This window comes from Symphalangus syndactylus, chromosome 6, assembly GCF_028878055.3.
Source record: "Symphalangus syndactylus isolate Jambi chromosome 6, NHGRI_mSymSyn1-v2.1_pri, whole genome shotgun sequence".
Taxonomy (NCBI): domain Eukaryota; kingdom Metazoa; phylum Chordata; class Mammalia; order Primates; family Hylobatidae; genus Symphalangus; species Symphalangus syndactylus.
The window spans coordinates 26,671,904-26,693,369 of NC_072428.2; the positions used below are offsets into that span (position 1 = coordinate 26,671,904).

The window sequence follows — 21,466 nt, forward strand, 5'->3', positions numbered from 1 at the left end:
TAGTCACAATCTGATAAAACTATACCACGGGAAACAGACTTTACAATTCCATAGATGTGAGAAGTGACCTTAGGCATCCTCCACAATTTCTCAGTCAAAGCAGGATGTTTTCTGCAATAACCTGGGTTAGTGAGCATCCCACCCTTTCCTAAATGTCCCTATTAACAAGAATCTCACTGGGAATTTTTTTTGTGTGTGGTTGTTGTTGCAGCCCATTTTATTGTTACTAGCTCTAGAGAATTCAACCATACCATTGGGTTCCTCCTTTTCTATATTTCCAGGCAAAGTGGTGATGGGAGAAATCAACCATTTATCCTTTTATCATTACTAATCCCACTTAGTTTAGATCTTAGGTGTCTAATTCCAACAGCCATGTTTCTCCTGAATCCCTCCCTCAACTTTCTTACTTTTCTGTAATCTCCTCACTGTCGCCACCGTTGACTCCAGCTTCAGATTGGTGGGACTCATTCCAGAAGAATGGCTGTATGTTGAGTATTGCTGCTGCCTTCCTTAGAGCTACCATTCTGCTGAATGGCACAATTATTTCTGTGACAATTAATGGTGTTTTTCCTCCATAATCATTCTTTACTCCACAAAAGATACCTTGTTTTTCTGCTTTATAACTTTCTATAGGAATTTATACTGTGTTTCCAGGGAGGGATTGGAGGTGTTCTGGTGAGGGGTAACATCTTAGGTTGGATACTCAGATTTTGTTACCTATACCACAACTGTGTATCAAGACAAGGCACATTGTTCTTAATCTGCCCACCCTCCTGGGCTGGCTTTGCCTTCTCAGAGCTCCTTAACTCACTTGTAGGAGTTGAATGAGTCTTCATCTCTTCTTTAGCCAAAGATCTTTTAGTTCATAGTGCCCAGTATGTTCATCCATTTTTGGTCCCTTTAAATGGTCTTATCCTATACAAACAAAAGAAAAGAAAGAAAAAGCTGAGAAAGTTAGTCCACCAGAGTAATTTGTTCAGATTCCCCCATTCTAACATTGAGCTCCTCCCAATTCCTCAACTCTCTCCTGGTTCTCTTGCCTAGAAGATACTTTGGGTGTTTTTCTCTAACACTGTCTTTCAGATAAAATCCTGAGAATGACCTACCTAACTTTATACCAGAGAAGAGTAGAAGACAAACTCTTTTCCTTTAGCCCTGTCTTTGAGGATTCTGGTGATCCAGTCAGACCCTCCTGCCTTTCTACTAGGAAAACACAAAAACAATCCTCCTCCCCCACCAAAAAAAAAAAATGTGCTCAGAACCTAAGCTTTAAGTCCAGAGTTCCCTTTGCTATTTCTCCACTAGTCAATCAAAACATGAATTAGGCTCAAAGTAGACTTTCTTCACTGACATAAAGGCAAAGCCTATCTCCCAGTAATATCATTGGTCTTGCTTCTGCCTCATGGAACAACACAAACATGCCACCTCTCAGGTATTAAGGCATTGGGCAGAAAAGAAGAGTTAGGGCAAATTCACCCATGCCTAAGGCGATTCATGTTTGCCATAATGAGTTACTCAATAGCATTTCGTCATACACTGTAGTCCTCTATTGGAATTTAAAGACAATGTGAAGAACACTGAATGGTTTTGTATTCAGAAAAAGGTTTACTTCCATTGCACTGAGAGTTAGCAGGCTCATCTCTAGCAGAGACATTTATGGCTGACTGAATTTCCACACATTAGTCTCAGCTCGCTTACTCTCCATTGTTTTTTGACTCTCTTTGTAATGAGGAGAGGTCAAGTGACTCCGGGCAAGGGCTGTAAATCTGAGTAATGCATATCGCCTCTGGACCAAAGCATCTAAGAGTCTGTATGGAAACTGCCTGGATCCTGAGTCACTGCCACAACCAGCTTCCCCAGAGTCACTCCACTTGCTGGAAGCAGAATTTACAAGCACAAGAAGCAACTGTTTTATCATATCACTGAGATTTCAGGCCTGTTTTGTTGGCACAACAAGGTCTAGTCCCCATGACTAGTATGGCATCTTTGTAATAGTCCTTTAAAAATGTCCACTTGTCTTGTGTAATTGTAATTATGTTCTCTGGAGCCCCACAGCATGCTTCCTAAGAAGGAATGTCAAACCCATCAAAAGTCTTCTTTTTAAAAGCAAAGAACAAGAGGATGTTCTTCAGGGTTAAGAAGAACCACTGGTACTCAGGGGCCTGAATCTATAAGCCTCCTTTTCTTCCACTGCCCTTGCCATATACTCTGGTTCATCTCAGAGCTGCTTCAGCAAAAGACAAGCTTAGGAGAGAACAGCATATTCTTAATTCCTGGGCATGCTGAACCAAGGCTGCTGAAAGTAATGAGAATGCTATATGCTTGATATGGGATCTGGGATTTAAAATCTAACAGACACATATTCTCTGTGGAGACTTTGTGGCTGCAGCCAGGCTTCAGGTTTCAAGCCCTATTTTGTTGCCCATCAGAAACTGCTCTTGCGTGAGAGCTAGACAACTACTGAATTTTCTACTCAGTTGCTGTCAATATTATGTGATAGGTATCTTCCCCCCTCTCTCCTCTCCTCAGGAAGATTTATCAGGCTGTCTTTGTAGTGCTGCCATTAACAAATTTTGGTAGCCTCTCTAGGGAGGGAAAGAAAACCAATGTTTATTTAGCATCTAACACAGGGTACAAAATGTGCTAGTCACTTTTTTTTTTTTTAATATGCCCTTTCATTCCTAATAGGCAGTATAGTGACAACCAGGTAACACAGATTAAAAGGAACAAAGGACTTTGAAGTCTCAGAAATGTTGGTTCAGAACCCCAGGTCTGTATTAGTGGTATGACCCAGAGCTAATCTCACTGAACCTATTGCCATAACTCTCCAAGGAGCTAATCCTACCTCACACACCACTATTGTGAGAATGAGGTACTTGGTGAAATTGTGTGGTGCTGTCCCTGGCATATACTAGGGACTCAGTAGCAAGCTCCTTAACAAGCCTATGAGAAAGATCTTGCTTCCATTTTACAGATGAATTATGGCTCAAAGACAGTAAATAACTTAGCCTAAGTTATGTCATGGGAGAACTGGATGCCAAATTCAAGTCTATCTGATTCTGATTTCAATGCTGCTATGGTGGCAGAGTTAAATAGTTATGACAGAGATGGTATAGCTACATATTCAAAATATTTACTGTCTAGCCCTTTAAAAAACTAGTTTGCCATATCCAGAATTGACAGAGTATAGAATCTTTGCATATTAAAGAATTCTCATTCATAGAAAACATTCATCAAGGACTCTACACTAGTAAAACAATGTTTGTGGCAGAGAAAAAAATTTCATATTTTAATGTGCTTTATATATAAAGAAGGTAAAACATAAGACTATTCAACACATGTTGAATTTAATAAACATACAGTTCAACTCCCTAACACATCTAGTTAAGCTATAGAAAGTGAGAGGAAACTTTATTTTATAGATTGATTGCTTTTCCTGTGGGAAAATGATAACAGGAATGTTACCAGACAGCTTCATGAGCTGTGATCCAGAGAGAATAGTTCCCCATCAACCCCAAGAGGCCTGACTGTGTTTGCTTGGTCATCAAAGACTGGAACATTCTGAGAAGACACAATGTGCTTTTTAATACAGTGTTGAAAGAGGTGGTAAATTCTAGGACTCTCTGAATTATTTCTATGTAACCACAAACAATTTGATGATTTACTACAAAAAGCAGCACATTCTATTTTGATTGAATAAGAATGGTTCTTCATTCCAGGGAGTATTTTACTTCCTGTGTCTTTAATGTCTGCTTAATAAAAGCACACATTAAATTATTTAAAATAGCCAAGAACCAATAAGGGATTTGCTGACCTGGCACTTAAAGCTTAAAAATCTAATTTGCCTTTCCTTCACTGCTAGCAGATCAGACTCAGGTTGAGGGGGATGGAAACTATTGGACATTTTAGAATCATTTTGAAGAGCTGAGACTTGGTTCACTGAATCTCATCTATATCTGAATAGAATGAATTTCATTATTGATGTTACAACAATTGACATTTCCCCAGGTTTTCATCTATTCTATCCCCAGATTCATTACCTTTTTCAAATTGTTAATGTACTAATGTACTGAGTTCTGGTGATTTCCACTGTGATTTTTATCTATACAAGAATTTTCAGAAATGGTGAAGGTTAACCCATCACCAGCTGTTAGGCTAGCCTGGAAGGACAAGCTAGGAGACTTGCTAGAATATTTGTGCCTTCTTTAAAGATGCCATGCTTTCCTAAAACAATCACATGCATTTTACTTAAAGAAAATAGTTTTATAATTATCGAAGACACTTAGACTTTTCCAAGCAAAGAAGGAAGAATAGGAAGTTGGCCATTTTTTCCACAATCAAATTTGTATTCAATGTTTAAAATAAACTTCACCTTTTAATTGTACAGAGAAGTGTGCTGATTATTTGTTTTTCCTTTATTGTTAATTTTAACACCAAAACAATACTTTTTTCATTTTCTGTAAACATATAAATATAAGTACTTTGCTATTTCTACGTATAACTTGATGTTTCTGAAGTTGATTTCAAATATAAGTACTTTGCTATATCTAAGTATAATTTGATGTTTCTGAAATATTAAAGGAAGTTTGTTTCACCTAGATTCATTACATCAGAAGGGATAGTTCAACTAAACCTGTCCCAGTAATGTGGACAGTCACAGTCACATGGTGTATAATTAAAGCAAAAATGCTGTATAGCTATTCTGTTCCTCATAATTATTAATATGTTCAATTACCATGGAGTGCTACTAACAACTCTTAAAATAATCAGCCTGGATTTCAGTAGAAATACTGGATAGGAAAACTGCACTATTTACAAAGTTATCAAGATAACGAGATGCTGGCTCAGGAAATATGATTTATAAAGTAATTATTCTTACTAGTTGCACGGCCATCACATTTCTTAGCAAATTACATTTTCTTCTTTTTTCTCATCACAAATTACTTATGATCCTACCTGCAGAACTCTATTCCCATGCCCCGTGCTTGCGCCAAATTAAGCACATTATAAATTCTTTGAAGCAAGTACTTTTTAAAAAATTCATTTTTGCCTTTCTGTCAGCTATTATTTACATATAATGTAATAATATTACATTATAATTATATTATATTATAATGTAATATTATTATATTACATTTTGTGATTCCCAAAATGTGGCTCTCAGATCAGCAGCATCAGCTGCATCAACTGCATCAGCATTTGATGATTGAACACCAGTGTTCAATACCTAGGAACTTGTTGGGAATGCAAATTATCTGGCCCTAGTCCAGACCTGTTGCATCAGAAACTCTGGAGATGGAGCCCAGAAGTCTTTATTTTAAGCCCTGCATGTGAGTATAATGCATGCTGAAGTTTGAGAACCACTCAAACACTATACCACACTTTTTGTCCCCTCTCCTTATTTTATCCTATATGCTCTGCGTTCCTTCCTTGTTGCCTGGTAAAAACAGCATTTTTTTCTTGTCCCATCTCAAATGCCATCCTTGTTTTCTCCCTTATCAGAATTCCCTTAAAATAAAAAAATATATTAAATATTATAAGACATATATCTATGAAACCTTGCTTTACAGTTGTTTGGTAACATCTATTATCTCCTCTCCAATGATACAAGTCCCAGAAGCAAGGCACTATGTCCTTATATTCTATTGGCATGTAGCCCAGTAGCTGGTGTTCAATCAATAACTGACTGCCTGCCACATCTTGTCTCTAACACATACCCTTTACCACGACAGACTTAGTTTTGCCTCTGAAACTTTTTCAATACTGATTCACCTTTTTGCAATATTTCTCACTATCTTTATGCTACATAATTATTACTAAGCTCCAATTTTCTCTCTCTTCTCTCAAGAACTTCCCAATCAAAGTTTGTCTGAATTTCTACTTCTAGCTAGGAGATGAATCCACCCATCAAAAACAACAGAAAAAGATGGACAGAGTAATTAAAATACATTGTTTTAAGGCATCAGAGAAATATTAAGGCATCTGCATAGAAGGATTACATCTCAGAGAAAGGAAGTGTGCTAAGTGAATGGAACATATTACCCTGTCTTTCTGAGAGATTCACTGATGCCTAAAAGCCATGACTCAAGAGGTTGAGATGCTGAGTAGTAAGTTGCTACTAAGAAGCTAAGAAGTTCAAAACAGCTTTTTGACAGTCTCATGCGTTTGTGAATATTTTTTTAAAAATGAAGCTCAGGGCTGCCTAAGCAGTTCAAACTTGATGAATCAAGATACAGGACAAAAAGCAAGCACAGAAAAGTGAAGTCGACATCCCAAACTTCTCTCATCCTCATCACATTTGCCAAACATAAGCAACATGGACTTACATATGAAGAAGTCAAGTTAAAGGGGGGTAATTAAGTAGTTAAGGAGATAATTGGAATTTTTGGAAGTCTTACAGGCTATAAACCTAAATGTTGGAGTTTTATTGACTAAGAAGAGGGACCCTGATAACCCAAGCTTTCAGCTGGGGTCCCTGAAAGATTACATCATAGGAGTAAAAGTAAACCAGAGATAGATTAGAACTGACAAAAAAAAATGACATTCAACTTTGAAATATTTTATGCTCTATTGGATTAAGGTGACTTATTTTTTGACTTTTAGACATGAAGACTCATCTAGAACTTCTGGAACTACTTTATTTAAAATAAGTGCATTAAAAATTACAAAGCTAACCAAAAGACACAAAAAGATAATACTAATAGAAAAAAACTAGGTGAGAGAAATAGTGTCCTTAAAAATAGTTATGATTAATATGTCTAAGAAAGCAGATGGCAAGATGGAGGATGTCACAAGTGAATAGAAATCTTTTTTTTTTTTTATTTTCCATTTTGAGACAGGGTCTCACTCTGTCAGCCAGGCTGGAGTGCAGTGGCGTGATCTTGGGTCACTACAGCCTCTACCTCCATGGCTCAAGGGATTCTCCCACCTCAGCCTCCTGAGTAGCTGAGATTACAGGCATGCACCAGCACACCTGGCTAATTTTTCTATATTTTATAGAAATGAGGTTTCGCCATGTTGCACAGGCTGGTGTTGAACTCCTGGGCTCAGATGGTCTGCCTGCCTTGACCTCCCAAAGTGTGATTACAGGAATGAGCCACCATGCCCGATCAATAAATATTTTAAATACTAAATAAAAATTTGAGGCCAAAATATGACATAACTAAAATTAAGAAAGTAAAGATTCCTGTAATACCAGATTTGACAAACCAAAGAGAAGATTAGTTACCTGTAATACAGATTAATAGAACAGAGAAAAAAAATTGATCTGAAACACAGAGAAAAAATAAAATATACAAAATAGCATTAGTGGCATTTAGCATATAGTGAAAAGGCCTAATCTACATGACATTAAAGTACCAGCGGAAAGGAGAGAATGAAGTGAAAATAATATTTGAAAAATGAAGAAAGATAATTTTCCAAAAATAATTAAAAAAACTTTTAACTCAAAAACCAAAGAAGTTCTATAAACCTCAGTCAGGGGTAAAGCTATGGAAAACAAAGACAGTGATAAAATCTTAAAGCAGCCAGAGGAAAAGTTATCTTGCTACCAAAGGAGTAACCATAAGAATTATAGCTTATTAGTCAACAGAAATGATGAATGCTGGAAGAAAATGGCATTTCTAAAATCCTAAAATAAAGTAACTGTAAGAGCAGAATTTGATGCCATGCAGGATAGTATTTTGAAAATTAAGAATAAATAAAGCTGTTTTCAGATAAAAATAAATAAATCTTATAGAAATAATTGGAAACAGATCTACACTTAAATACTAACATATGGTCTTCGAGGAGGAGGAGGAGGTAATTCCAAAGGGAAGAACAGAAATGCAGAAAGGAATCAGAAGTAGCATAGTGGGAGTTTGAATCCCCCACTACTGAGTTGGGTTTCAGTTTGGTTGTTACAGTGGCTGCTCTCAGTGCACCACATGCCTCAAATTCCGCCAGGCATCCTCTCCGTGGGGGATGGGTTGGTAGAAGGTTATTCTCAAAGTTTCTGTTACACTGCGATTGGCCAAGACTTAGCTATAATTACAGGCGCATTCTCCTAAATTGGGTTTTCAATCTTGTTTACCTGTTAAGCTAGGTTGCAGTTAGTCCACAAGGACTCAAATATAGAAGTCCTTCTCTGGCCATATTCAGTTTGCTTGTTTCTATTACACTGCAATTGGCCAAGACTCAGCTATAATTACAGGCACATACTCCTAAGTTGGGTTTTCAATCTTGTTTACCTGTTAAGCTAGGTTGCAGTTAGTCCACAAGGACTCAAATATAGAAGTCCTTCTCAGGTCATATTCAGTTTGCTTTAACAGCGGGAAAATTCTGTCGTTATGGCTCACCCCTGAGTTTGTGGGGTGAAGCTTTCTCAGTAATCTTGTACCTGTCCTGGGGTTAGAGTTTTATTGTTCTTCATCTCTCCAACCACAATTGATCTTCACTAGTGTTCACACTTGGTCTTCAGTAATTTGATAAATGTCTCAGCTGCATTCTTTTCATCCACTTTCAAGGTGATTATATGTTGGTCTGTGCTATGTATGCCCTAGGTAATCAAGTGCTCATATTTGTTTCTTATTGGAGGCACCTATCTTTTCTCAGGTGTTAAGCTTGTTGGTTACTCTGTTGTTTGTTGTTATATATTATTATTATGACATTAATATCACTGCAAAAGGGAAAATACAATTAAGGAAATTAAGGCATTTTAAGATCTCTATAATGTCCAGAAATCAATATATCCATGCTTCTGCTACTATATGTCTAGATAAAATAAGCAGTAAAATACATTGATCAGTATTCTCTCCAAACGAAAAATATCCTTTCACTACTGTATTTTTAGAGACACTCATGCTTGGGTTGTAGGACTCTACTAGACGAATTGAATTTCAGTTGGCACTGGCATATAATGCAAAATTATCTGTAGAGTATACCTGAGGTTTTTCTCTTTAACTGATGGTAAGCAACTCTTCATGACACTATGAGAATAAATTAATGGAGCTAAGACAGTGCAACAGGGATAGATGTCTAGTAGCACGAGTCTCCTAATCATTAACATTACTTACGTTTTCTGTGTCTACCTGAGCTCCATCTTTTACATACAATTCTTATGTGATGATTTCTAATGCTGTGCATGCCCAGCCTTAGAGGTTTGGCAGGTGAGAAGACACTCAGGTAATTGTGAGTATGGAGGGTGACGTAGTTTGGATGTGTGTCCCCACCCAAATCTCATATTGAAATCTAATTCCCAGTGTTGAAGGTGGGGCCTGGTGGGAGGTGATTGGATTATAGTGGTAGATTTCTCATGAATGGTTTAGTACCATCCCCCTTGGTACTATCTTCACAATACTTAATGAAATTTTTCTGTGTGTACCTGTGTGTGTGGGAGATCCGGTCATTTAAAAGTCCATAGCACCTTCTCCCTCTCTTGCTTGCTCCTGCTTTGGCCATGTAACATACCTGCTCCCCCTTTGCCTTCCACCATGACAGTGAGTTTTCTGAGGCCTCCCCAGAAACGGAGCAGATGTTAGCATCATGCTTCCTGTATAGCCTGCAGAACCATGAGCCATTTAAATATCTTCTTTTAATGTAAGTTACACAGTCTCAGCTATTTTTTATAGCAATGTGGGAATAGACTAATACAGAGAGAAAAAACAAAGTAATGTGTGCATGACTCCAAATGACTGCAGACTCTATTAAATGAGTCTGTTTAAAATGTTTGTGTAATTAAAATATATGACAATAATACACAAGAGGATAGAGAAGGGATAAATAGACCTTAAGTTGTTAACGTCCTTATGTATTATATTAAACTCTAATAAGTCAAAGATACATATTTAATCTGCAGGGCAGTGATTTTCAAATTTTAGAGTTGTTTAGAATTATATGAAGGGCTTCTTCAAGAGTGCTATACACCACCCTCAAAGTTTCTCATTTAACTTTTTGAGGGGTGGGGTGGGGTCAAAAGTTTGCATTCCTGCTAAAAATTGCAGATGCCATTTTTTTAAATAAGACACTTTGAAAACTACTTCTGTAAGGTAAACTATTGAAGTAGTGGTAAAATAATATGTAGTGTATAGCTAGTAGAACAGAAAATACACTAAAAAGAATAATAGTAATAGTAATAATAATAGTCCTGACTACTCCAAAGTGAGCAAGAAAGGAGAGAAAGAACATAATAGGAATGAGTCAAGGACAGATCAAATTGTGACAAGGTAAATTTAAATCCCTAGGAACTACATTTTATTTAGAAAGATTATTCTAATTAAAATGCAAAAATTATAATATTGAATAAATTATAAAATGAAATTTACAGAGATAAGGTATAAAAATGTTGAAAATAGATATAAAAAAGTTTTACACAAACATTAACCAAAGAAAACTGTGTGAATATGTTTATATCAGATGCAGTAAGTCATTAAGGTATGATGCATTTATTAAAGACAAAAAGATTGTTTTCATATTGATAAAAGGTCTGTCCAGAGAACATAACAACTATAAATTTTTATGCACATTATAAAACCTACAAATACACAAATGAGATATTGTCAGAACTAACTGGGAAATAGAAAAATCTAAAATCAGATTTGGAAGTGGGGCATGGTGGTTCACATCTATAATCCTAGCACTTTGGGAAGCAAAGGTGGGCAGATCACTTGAGTTCAGGAGTTCAAGACTAGCCTGGGCAGCATGAGGAAACATGGTCTCTGCCAAAAAAAAAAAAAAATCCAGGCATGATGGTACATGCCATTGGTCCCAGCTAATTGGGAGGCTGAGGTGGGAGAAGGCTTGAGCCCAAGAAGCAGAGGTTGCAGTGAGCTGAGATTGCACCACTGCATGCCAGCCTGGGTGAAACAGTGAGACCCCATCTCCAATAGGAAAAAAAAAAAAAATCAGAGTTGGAGAGCTTAACAGGTCTCTCAGTATCTGACATTACAAATAATCCAAAATATCAACAGTGATTTAGAAGATCTGAAAAGCATGATTAGCAAACTTTACCACGTATAAATAGAAACAACAAAACCTGTAACTGCAGAATGCAGTATACATTGTTTTTAATTGAATACTCATCAAAACTAATTATGTGCTGGCCATTAATGAAGTTTCAACAGATTTTAGTGGATTGAAATGATTTAAAAGTGTATTATCTGGGTATTGTGAAACTGATCTAGAAATGGCTTTAAAAATCTAACTAGAGCATTGCAGTTTTTTCCTGGCTTATGGCTGCATAAGTTCAATCTGCTTCCTTCTTCACACGGTCTTCTGTCTTTTCTTCTGTTACTTAAGGATACTTGTCATTGGATTTAGGAGCTCACCTGGATAACCTAAGATGATATCATTTTGAGATCCTTAATTAATTACCTCTGTCCAAACAAAGTCACTTTTAAAGAGTTTAAGATATGAAAGTATTTTGGGGAGTCATCCTTCAAGATTACAAAGATTATAAAGTTCTAGCAAGGCTGATGAAAAACAACCAAAAATAATAAGGCATAAATTACCAACATCAGGAATGTAAAAAGATATCATTGCAGATCCTTAAAATATTACAACGATAAGAAGAAGATATTATTAACTACTGTATGCTGATATTTGAAAAGTTTGATGAAATGGAAAAAATTCTTTGGAAAACATTACTTACCCAAACTGGTATAACTGATGTAAAAAGAAATTGAAATACGTTTAGTCTTCTATCTTTGGGGACATTTAATTTTGTAACTAAAATCTCTAACAAAAAGAAATCTCCAAGTGCTTGTGGCTTCAAGGGCCATTTCCCCCCCAAGTATTTAACAAAAGAAATAGTTCTAATCTTACTCAAATACACACAGAGATTAGAAAAAGTAGGAAACAGCTCTTGTTTTGTGAGGCCAGCATACTCTTAGTATTACTGCAAAAAGATACTTACATGACAATTTTTCATGATAAAAAATGCAAAAAAACTGCAACAGAATATTAAGAAATTGAATCTGTATGTGTATTAAAAGGATAATGAATAGTGTCTGACTTCACTATATTCCAAACTATATTACAGAAATGCAATTACTTAACATTCAAACAATCAATAAAATTCATAACCTTTATAAAGAAAGTAGAAAATTCTTATGGTCATCTCACTAGGTATAAAAAAGTGATAATATTCAATACTCATTAGTGCTGAACAAATTGGGTATGAAAGCAAACTTTCTGATAAAGAGTATCTATGAAATATCTATAGCAAACATCATTTGAATGAAAATATTAAAAGATTTACCACAGAGATTAGGTAGGTAGCAAAAATATTTGCTCTCATTGTTCTTATTCAACTTTATCCTGGAGGCCTTAGCCAGTGCAATAAGTTAAAAAAGTAAACTAAGGCATGAAGATTGAAAAAAGCAAAAATTGTCATTATTTACCAGTGAAAGTTTTGTACACATGTGTCATGGACTTATGTTCTCCCCAAATTCAGATACTGAAGCCCTAACACCCAACATGACTATATTTGGAGATAGGGGCTTTGAGAAGGTAATTAAGATTCAATGAGGTCATAATGGTGGGGCCCTGAAGAAGAGAAACCAGAGCCATTTGTTCACTCTGTCTGTCTCTACGTACATGGAGAGGACAGGCCGCATGAGGACATAGCAAGCAGGCATCGTCTCCAAGCCAGGAGGCTCACTAGAAAGAAACCAGGGCTGCACCTTAATCTTGGAGACTTTCAGTTTCCAGTGCATGAAAAAATAAATTTTTGTTGTTTAAACCACCTAGTCTGTGGTATTTTGTTATGGCAGCTCAAACAGACTAATCATCATGGAAAATCTAAAAGGCTCTACAGAAGTAGTAATTGAATTCAGTAAAATTGCGTGACATTACACCACTATACAAAAATCACTTTCATACTGATAGACTGAAAGCAGAAACTCATGAACATTTTTAAATGATACCATTGATAATAGTACTTGAAATACCAAATACCTAGAAATATCTATAATATATTGTGAATGTGTAAACAGAAAACTATAAAATATTAAAGAAGTCATAAAGGGGTGTATACCATGTTCAAGTATTAGGAGTCTCATTATTATTACCACAAAAATAAGACTTCTTATCAAACATCTAAAGATTCAATGTAATCATAATAAAACAATTTGTCATATTTTGATAGAAATTTAAAAGCTGATCCTAAAATATATTTGGAAATGCCAAGGGCCAGGAATTGCTAAGAAAATCAAGAGAGTTTGAGATATCGATACTTATGAAGGTTTAATAATTAAGGTGTAACTTAGGCAAGTAAACCAATTGATCAAAATAAAAAATGTAGATATAGTCCACATGTATACAGTCACCTGATCTATGATAAAGCTGGGATTTCTGCACAATGAGTAAAAAATGGTCTTTTCAATAAATGATTAGAAGTCAACTAGATATGCATAAGAAAAGACTGACTCTTGATCCTTACTTCACGCCATACACAAAAGTATATTTCTTTAGAATGAGTGTGTGTATATATACATATACACACACACACACACACACACACATATACACATACATACAAATATATTTTGGGGGTGATGTAGAAACAATAAAGTTTCTAGAAGTTAACGTAGAAAAATATTTTAACATTATTAGGGTATACAAATACTTAGAGCACATAAAAAGAAACCATAAAGGAAAAATTGGTAAATCAGGCAACATTGGAATAAAAATTTTTGATCTTCAGAATATACCATTGAGAAAGTCAAAAGGCAAGAAACAGGGTAGGAAAAGATATTTTAATATATATATATGAATAAAAACACATATCCAAAATATTTTTTTAAATGCCTCTAAATACTAAGATAAGGACAGAAAACTCAATAGAAAGAGTTGAAGAGGCATTTCACAAAAGAGGTTATCCACACGGCCGGCAAGCATAATGAAGGGATTTTATCCTCATTACTCAAAAGGGAAAGACAACACAGAAAGTTACTCTTACATCCCTGAAAGAATGGCTAAAATTAAACAGTTGAATAATACTAAGTATTGGCTGAGATGTAAAGCATATTATACACTTGTTAGTGGGGCACAAATTATTAGTGTTGCTGTAGAAAACCATTTGGTAGTGTGAAAATTGTCAGAATCAAATGGAGCCACTTGTATCAAAACCCTGAAAAATAGGAACAGGCAAGGCCATGAAGGGATGAGTCTCATGCAAGTATGCCTAGTAATAGGAACTTTCACAAAAGACTGCATAAACCACAACATTGCACAAATGCCACAGCAACCCTTCCACACACACAAAAATGCTTCTACGAGGATATCTGCCCAGCAACTGCCTGTTCAAACTTGGACTGACCTCAAACTTGTTATTAATCCTTATAGCCAAGGATAATTGTTTCAAAACAACTCATGTAACTCTCCTCATTTTTCCTTTAAAAACTCTTGTCTTCCTTTACCTCCCTGAATGTATCCATTATATTCCCACTGCAATGCTCAATCCCAAATAAATATCATTTTCTTTTAGACAGTCACTTTGTTATTTGGGCTTTACAGTAGTATATACCAAAGCCAAACAAGCTCCTGCCATGTTTTCCAACTTATCTCCCCTGCTAAGCGTATCTCCAATAGAAATGTAGTCATATGGGCAACCAAATACACGCACAAACATTCTTATTGAAGCCATCTTTGTAGTAGCTAAAACCTGGAAACAACTCATATGCCCATATAATAGACTAGAAAAATAAATAGTGCTCTGTCATATAATGAAATAATATACAACAATGAAAATGAACAAATTGCTGCTCGTTACAACACCACCTATGAATCTACAAACACAATGTTGAATGAAAGAAACCTGATACAAACCAAAAAGACAAAACTAATCTACGATGATAGAAATAAAAACAGTAGTTACTTTTGGGGAAAAGGGATAGTGACTTGGAAGAAGGTCAAGAAGTTTTATGAGATGCTGGTATTACTCTCTTTTCTGATCTGAATGATAATTAAATGGGTGTATTAATTTTGTCAAGATTTATTGAGCCCGTATATTTAAAATGTGTGTATTTTTCTATGTATGTTATACTTCTATAAAAAATGATGATGACTTCATCCTTTTCAGGACATCTAGTACAAATTGGGATTCATTAATTTGTCCAATATTTATTGAGCATCTGCAATACACCAAAACACTGAGCTAGGCCTAGGATTTACAGTTGTGAATAAAATGTAGTCTCTACCTTCATGGAGCTTATATAGCTTTGATTATTTGTAGTTTTCTGTAGTACACCCATATAAAATTGGCATGGTTAAACAAAAGCCATTATATAGCTGAAACAAGATGCTAATGTCTTCAACTCATGTATAGTTAAAATGATATTCATAATAGAGCCTGCATAACAGTTAAGACAGCTATCATTATCTTGAAGTGGATATCCTTCATCTGCCCCTCTGATCAATTTTCCAGTTTTCTCCTCTGCATCAGGAATCCGATTTGTATGGACCATATCAGGTGTCTGTAAACTGTTGCCTCATTAGGTAATTAAGGTTTTATTGACACAGTAACACCCATCATTTACATAATGTCATTGGCTGTTTTCAAGAGACCATGACTTGCATGTCAAAAGTATTTACTATCTGACTCTTTACAGAAAAAAAGTTACTGAACTCTGGACTGCATTAGGCTTCCTTGCCTTCAAAGTTCCAGTTTTATTGGTCAATGGAGAACAGAGCTAGAGATTACAAGAAGAGGAAAGACTGAGGTCTATGCAAGGTCTCTTTGAGCTAAAATGTCCCTCCATCAAAGTTCTTAGCTCTTCTTAAGGCAATTCTCTCTTAATCCCTTCCTCTGGGTCAGGTACCTCCATACACCTTCATTTTTTCCCATATAGTGATGGTAATATCTCTGCACTATCTGTTGTAGTTACCTAACAGCTCTGCACTTTTTGCATATTGCCCCTTTACTGAACCTTCCTCAAATTATTCTAAACTGTATGAGCCATATGTTTCCCAATAGGATACTAGCTGATAATTTATTAAGCACTTACTCCTTGCCAGGCACTGTGTTAAGAGCTTAATTTCATTATGTAATTTAAACCTGATAAAATAACTCTTGTGAGGTAGAATTATTATCATTCCTTTTTTACAAATGAGGCAGCCAGTGTTGAAGTTTGGAGACTTTATAAAGTTCACACAGCTAATGAGAAGCAGACAGTCCTAGGACTTGAATTCAGTGCTGTTGATGAGAACCTCTAGAACTGAATATCGTAACCATTCTCAATAATCTTTGTTTTATAATTTTCATGATAATCCCTTATTATCTTGGTGCTTCGATTAAAAAATAATTCTTAACTATGACTTCATTTAATTATTACCCTAACAGTAGATCTGAAAGTATTTTTCCTATTATTACAGATAAATAGAGGCCAATGCAATTTAAATGACTTTCTCAAAAATACTAGAGGATACAATTTAATCCAGCCAAGGGTCATGCCTCTAGATTCCATACTATATATAACTGTATAATCATCCTTTATCAAATACATATACTCATCTATTTTAAATGATACTTGGAATGGCACTTATACCACTGAGTTATCATCTGGGTAGAGTAATGTGATGAAAATGTGGTAGATATTATGTTTTCAAGATAGAGAGATGGAGGGTTAGGAGAAAAAGCTGTGGCTGAAAAAAATAAAATGTTTAGCCTGTTTTCCTGGTCCTGGAGTATTACAAATTAATTGATTCAAACCAAATATGAGAAGTAGAGAAGAAATGTCCTTCCATGCTTCTGGGAGTTGATTGATGAGGAGCAATGTCTCAGCCAAGTTGCCAACTGATTTCTGTCTAACCCTTGGTTTCCTATAGTTCACCGAGTCCTAAGTCAAGAGTCAGCCTTGAGTTGTTGCTGGAGACCACAGATACTCTGAATTCCAACTTTAATTGGCCTTCTGACAAGACAAAGAGCCACAGGTCCCCAACAGGTCCTAGCTACTTCCTTCAGCCCCAAGGCAGGGCACTCTATGGATTTCAATAAAAGCTCCTCCTGTTTGTCCATGAACACATTTTATGTTACCAGGTTCATGTTGTGGGCACAGATGCTACTAGTTGCCTCTTCCACATTTAGAGAATGTATATTTTAGGAAGATCTGTTAAAAGCAAATACACAAATCCCTAATCTTATTTGTTTTGTTCAGTGTAAAGATGGTACTTTTTAAAAAGAACTGAATTCTCTTAAGACAAAACCTCAGGTTATATGTGAGTGTGTGTGTGGTGTGTGCATGCATGTGTATGTGTGTGTACCTATGTGTATTTAAATCCTTTATCTTTGATCATATCCTTCCTACCAGACGTATTTTTCCTGGGATTTGGGTGGAGCAGGAGGGGTGGGGAGAGCATTTGGTTTGAGCAGCCATTTGCAAAGACAACATTCTACCTAACCACATGACAAGCAGCCCTTTGTCATGTGTCCATGCCAATAACTAATGAGGAAAACACATTCGTGTGTTAGTTTAAATCCTGGAATGGATCAGTTCAATCATGGTAGATAGTTGTAACATCAACATTGTATCTCCCACCATGTATGATATGTAAATGAATGTCAATTTTGGGTCCCCTCCCCTCAAAAAAATGCTAGAAACATTCTACTCTTGTCTCTAGAGAGGTCTTCTTTCCAGGACTTACTAAAATACTATATTTTTACCTATTTCTATTGAGTTTATATATTTCCAGTGGAACTTGACAGTTGGCCCATCAAAAAGTCCAACAGCCTGTCTGCCTGCCAACTGATCAGTCAGGCAAAAATGCAGGTACTTTAGGGGCAGGAAGCTCAGTCCGTATCTGGATGAAGCATAACAAATATGACTGGACAGATCTGGACGCAGGCTTAAAGAATCTAGGTCACTGGGTCCCAATATGTTAAGGGCAAACGCTGGTATTCTATAGGATATACTGAGATATCTCATATTTAAAATATCTCAAAGTTGGCATTTCTCCAATTCCCAGAAAATACTAAAAGTGACAATGATTTATTTATTAACTGAAGCTTTTGTTCAACACATTTTTTAACCAAACCATTAATACCTATACCTCTTATGTGCTAATAAAAGTGCTCATTGAAGACAGAACATTATCTGGTAACCATATATTTAATGGAAAAAGCTAGAAAATTGCTAATTTTGTCTGACAGCTTATTTTGTGAATACACATTTATGGTTGCTATTTTGTATGTATTAACTTACATCATCGTAGGTATGGTTGAGGTTTTCTTCTAGTCCTAGAAACTACATGATGAGGGAGTTCTGAGGAAGGCAATTGCCCTACTGTAGGATGGAGAAATTAAGTCCTTTTTCCATATAGGAAATAGCTCTGGAGCCAGATCTAAAAGGATTGTCAGGATTTTGAGAACTAGAGAGGAGGATTGACCAGCAGGAGTCCAGGTAGGAGAGTAAAACTGTACCTGTCATATATGGAAGTCTACTCAAGCTAAAATGTCTGGAGTGGAAGGCTCATTGCAGGTGGTGAGCAATAAGAATAAAATGTTTGCTGAATTCTTGTGTAAGACATCTCTACATGATTTGGGATCTTGTTACTACTGGGAGCCTCAGATACTTACCTCCTGACATTAAGACATATTTAAACTGCTTGATGTCTTCAGTGAGTGGCTTTGGCTGAGTCCAAAACTCAAATGTTTTTCATTAATGCCAGAGCCAGATGTCGTTCATTATGATAACCTTGCCAGTCCTCTGGACCCTGGGACCATACTAGCTGGCATCTGAGCCTGAGATCAAGTTTCCAGCTAAACTGCCAACATACTTGGCTGAACTACGCTTTCAAAATGACAAGATATAAGAAGTCTGAAGATGGCACTTTCCGAGCTTCAGAATTTCAGGAACACTCATAAAATCTCTGCCTATTACAAACCATTCTCTCCATCAATGGAGATAAGTAATAATTTCAAATTTCTCCTTTGAGGGTATTGTGAAAATGTACATCTGCTTGCCGCTACTTTGCCCAGCTGACCATTAATAGACTTGAGTTTCCTTCCAATCTATCATGATATGAAAAGTCTTCAACCCTGAAACTTTCAAAAGCAGGGACTTCCTGGCAAGAGATTTGTTGGTGGGAAAATTAAAGAAACCAACATGTACACTGATATTCTACAGTGGCATGGACTTAATACAAATTTACTCTTGTTATTCATAATTTTATTCCATAAAATTACCGTTGTTTTGTAATAGTGACCCAGATGTTAAGCATTTTGCATAGAAAGAGGATGGAAACATCTTCTGATAAGACATGAAGCAAGTCAAGGCCTTATTTTCTTTCCATTTATGGAATTGTAGCTATAGATATATTTTCCCTCTCTCTTTTAAGGTGTGGAAGGCTCCTTGAAGGCTGAGTGAAGTTTCCATTCTCTTTGCACTAAAACTCCTGTTTTAATTTTTAGCACAGCTATCATAGTGCACTGACATATCCACTTATTTGCCCACCTGCCCCTTTGGGGAAGGAACCTAGTTTATTGATGATTATGCTGCCATTGGAATAACACTGAATTTTTCATTAGAATTGCAAGGCATGCCTGATTAGACTTCTGCTACATCTACCACCTCATCAGCACTTTCTCATTTGCTTGGTACTTTAGTTTACACTGGCCTTATTCAAGATCCTTGAGCTTTTCAAAGGCTTTATTTATCATTGTTGTTTGAAATTCTATTCCATTTACCAAAAACTCTGTCTTCTGAAGCAGTATCGTAATAACTACAGAATGCAAATATGTAACTATGAAAATGTTGATGGTAATAATAACAATGATGATGATATTTTTAGGTTATGATTTTGTGCAAGTCACTGTGATAGGTTTTCCACTGGATTCCTCATTTATTCCTTATATAAACTTTATGATGTAGATATTGATATTATTATCTTAATTTATAGATGAGAGAACTGAAGCATAAAGAGAATATGGCAGGTTCTGAAGGACAAACAGGTAGTGCTGAAACTGTGTGTCAAACTTAAGGAGTCTACCTCTAGAAAGTTGTTCTCAAACCCTTCTCCTATAGTGCCTCTTACAGTATAGGCCTTTCTAGGATTTAGAGAATGCCTTGGTCTACTCAAGGCTCTAATCTATTTGAAGTGTCTTTCCTGAAGTGGAGGTGAATGATAAATCTATCAGTCTATCATGGATAAAACTCCTACATATGATGGGAGGCTGAGTCCAAACCAGCTTACTGTTTTCTACACAGGGCATATGGGTCTATGTCTTAAGAACTGCCTGCAGAATCTCTTTCTCTGCCTCTCATTACTTTCTTAACCATAAGAACTTGCTCAGTCTTGCTGACACCAAGTGTTTCATCTTTAATTTTGACTAAAATTTTGTCTAGTCTCTTTTCGTTAAGTGCTTTTTCTGACTATTTTTACCGTATTTTCTAACCTCTTGTTCTGAAGTTATGGGCTAACTTCCCATACATATAGTCACTTAATTCTAAATCCTAAAATCCCTATCTAAGTCTGATTTTCCAGATCCTTGCTTGTGCAGGATGAAAATAAAGGTATTAAAAACAGTTACATATGTTTGTCATTTTCAACAGGGTTGTTCTACCAAGTTCTAGAGTCCATTCACATTTGAGCTCCAACATAATTGATGTTAAAATGGACAGTTTTCTTCAATGATTTTCTTCATTACCAGATAAGATAGTTTGCACTGTGACATTTCTCACATCACTCTATGAAAAAGAAGCAGAACTGGATCATGGTTAAAAGCATGTGTTTTGCAATAGGACAGATATGGGTTTGAAGGCAAGCTTGCAGTTGGTAACTACATCCCTCAGCAAGCTACTGAAACCTCACTAAGCCTCAGTGTTCTTATCTGAGAGGTAAGGATAATGCCAGTGCTAACCTCAAAGAATTATCATAAAGTTATAAGATAATGCACATGAAGTCTTTACAATATTTTCTGAAACCTATTCAATGAGCAGTTGACATTATTATGTGAAGTTCTATTTTAAAAGGTTAAAGCCACCAAAAATTTTGGTCCAAAAAGGCTAATGTCCATTATCTTTGTTATTTTGAACCACCATTTTTGTCTACAAACAACAGTTATGTGAGCTAGTGATCAATTTGCAATCAGAATTAACTAAATGGAGAGGATGTAGATTTTTAAATGGAATACTTGAGATTTCTAAGTCACTGTCACTGTATATTATATTTTGGTAATAAAAGAGAAACTACATAGTTGCTTCTATCTGTGGTGTCACCTTCAGGGGATTGCTTCAGCTTTATAGGTTGAGAAAGTGAATTTCATTAGCTCATTCTGGGATGACCAAAGATATTTATCAGTTGTTTTCAGGGAAATAACGCATGTCATTCAAACTAACATAGCCTGGAGCTAAACCAAAACACTTTTCCTAAAATGTAAATATGATCATTTCATTTTCTTCCTTGGCACTCATCGATGGCACCCATCAATGTCTTCCCATTTGTCTCAGGAAAGGTACTAATATGTTAACCTACAAAATTCTCCTGTGCTATC

General features: G+C 35.9%; 2 long non-coding RNA genes across 2 annotated transcripts in view; one reads left to right on the forward strand and one right to left on the reverse strand.

Annotated features, from left to right (window-relative positions):
• LOC129484297 (uncharacterized) overlaps positions 1-21,466 on the forward strand; it is a 261,288-nt gene that overhangs the window by 13,949 nt on the left and 225,873 nt on the right. The gene's annotated exons all lie outside the window — the stretch shown is intronic.
• LOC134736998 (uncharacterized) lies at positions 812-12,466 on the reverse strand. Its single transcript, XR_010121513.1, has 3 exons — positions 12,378-12,466; positions 8,229-8,656; positions 812-915 (listed from the first exon to the last, which is right to left on the reverse strand). It is a non-coding gene; the product is annotated as an uncharacterized lncRNA (long non-coding RNA).